This window comes from Stegastes partitus, unplaced genomic scaffold (assembly GCF_000690725.1).
Source record: "Stegastes partitus isolate 25-593 unplaced genomic scaffold, Stegastes_partitus-1.0.2 Scaffold1700, whole genome shotgun sequence".
NCBI classification, from domain to species: Eukaryota; Metazoa; Chordata; class Actinopteri; family Pomacentridae; genus Stegastes; species Stegastes partitus.
In genome coordinates, this window is record NW_007579431.1 from 52,200 (window position 1) to 54,777 (window position 2,578).

Sequence of the window (2,578 nt, forward strand, 5' to 3'; positions counted from 1 at the left end):
CATTAGTTGGTTTACAGTAAAATTAAAGTTCTAGTAACTTAAATAAATTGGCTTGTTGACTTATTTTTTCTTCACCTGGTATCCGGGATACCCTCCTCAACCTACACTGTAAAAAATAATTCAAGGAACCTCTTCCCAACGCTTGATTAAATTCATCATTGCAAGACGAAATTCAAATGAACCAATTTTGATGAACCTTTTAAGTTACAAACATTATTTTGGTATGTTGGTTTGATAAAATGTTGCATTCACTTAATACTGTCGGCACTTTAAACTCAAATTTTTCCATAAGTTGACTTAAAATTGAATTCAAGCGGAGGTAGCTTGATGAAATTGGCTTGATAACTACATTTTCTTTTCAACTTGAGTTCAGAATTTGAAAATTAAGAAACTTCCATTCATAATGTATCAACTACACAACGCTTTAATTCATTTTAAATACTGCAGAACACTAGTTAGAATAACCAAAGTTTTGAGTAATCAGCTTACAAGCTTGTGTTTGTGCTGCTAATCATGAAGCATTTAAACATTTAAAGATTAAAGAGGAAAAACTAATCCCCTGAACTCAATGTTGTTAGCTGGTTGAACATAATTTCATAAGAAATTGTCACAACTCAACAACATAAATGCAAAGTGTTACATTTTTTGTTGTTGATCCTAAACGTGATTTCTTAGAATATAGCTTTCGCAATTTGAAATGTCCTGCCACAATTATTACATCACCGCTCGATGACAATTATTTGAACTAACCATAATTCCTTTCCATTTATCTATCTAAAAACTGCTGAAATGCCATTCTTTGTTCACTGTTTCCACCATTTTCTTCTGCTGTGGTCGGTAGAACCAACTGTTTATCTCAATGTGCTTTTAATATTCAACCAAATGCATTTCAATAAGCATCCATTGACAATAGCGTCATGAATTTAGTTGTAAAGCCAAACACCAGAGCATTTCTGTCCATATATTTAGTTTTTAAGCCAAATTAGAAAGAAGATCTTGATCATTTTTTTTAGATTTGGATCAAAAACATGTCTCTGTAAAAGTAATGGTGATACGACACAAACAGAAAAATACAATAACATTTTTATGAAAAAATAATTTGCAAGATTTCATGATTGGGAGTTAAATTTAAAGCATAATCTGTATTTTACTTTTTTTTTTTTTACTCTTAATGTGCTTGGACTGATCCAGATTTCGAAAGTTAAAATTAGCTGTGAATCATTGTTTTCCCTTTGTGGTCTCAGGGGTGTAGATGCCCTATATCTGACTGACACATCCTGCTGCTTGTTTGTGTCTTCCTGTTGTGGTTCCCTAAACTAAGGACCCCTGCTGTAACGCACCGCTTCAAATTTTTGGTCCATTTCAAATGAGTTGATCGAGTTAATGGGTCGAAATATGCCTGCAAAGTAACCAAAATATAACGGTGCATCTCCAGCTTGAATTTGCTTCAGTGTGGCAAGAAACGGATGGAAGGAAACTTTCTTTTTAAATGCAATTAAATTAAACCTCCCTTTCCCCAATTTTTTATTTGCTGAACACACCCAAATAGGCCTGCTTTCCAACCCCCGAGGAAGACGTGGGCTGTAATGAGTGGAACATAGCAGAAATTCCCACAGGATGCTGCATGCTGTGATGTAGTGGCAAATAAAAAGGTGGGTAAACTATGTCTTTCCTGTCAATCACAGGCTCCATCCTGAGGGAATAAAAGCATACAGTTTAAAAAAAAGAAAAAAAAGTGTATGAGGGGTATTTCCACATTACTTTGAAATATTTGCATGAAAACCCAACATCCTCAATCGTGACCTGAATTAGTTTGATGATAATATGGTTAAAATGATATATAAAGATGCAAATGAGGCTTCAAACATGCCAACTGTGTTTGCACATGGAGAAAAAAATAAAAATCCAACAAAGCAGACAATGACAAAGTCCAAACAAGGACACAGATGCAGCTCGGATACAACCGGTCGGAAATATTGAGCCACTTAACCTCAATGGAAAACTGTATCGCGCAAAGTAAACATCAAACCGTATTATAACGCAAAAATATAATACAGAGCAAACACAGCCATCAGCAGCCATCGAAGCAAACCAGCAGGCAGCTTTTTTATTTTTTTTTCCCTCAAGCCTGGCTCAGTTTCCCCGTCCTGGAACAAGCAGCGACTTGCTCCTCATCAAGAAATCATCGTTGATATTTGCAAGTCTGGAGCTGGATAATTGCTCAGCTGGAGCACTGAAAGACAGGTTCAGAGAGGAAGACAAACAGGATGTGGTGTGAGTGATTGGGGGGAGAAAAAAAAAAAAAGAGCCCCCAGCTTGGCAGGTTGAAGTGAGTGCCTTCTCTGGGCCTGTGCACAACCACACCGGCCACCTGTATTAACTCGCGACCAGCCTGATTAACCTGTTCGTGGGATCCGACAGATGCAGATACAGGAATGAAAGATTTTTGGGCCGGCAGCCAAAGCGGGCCATCTTGAAGGAAATGGTTTGTGTAATTAACGGAGAAGCTGAGCGGAGTGACAGGGGGTAATTCTGGCATTTGCAGATGATGTCTTATTGTCATCGAGGCTGCCTCCCG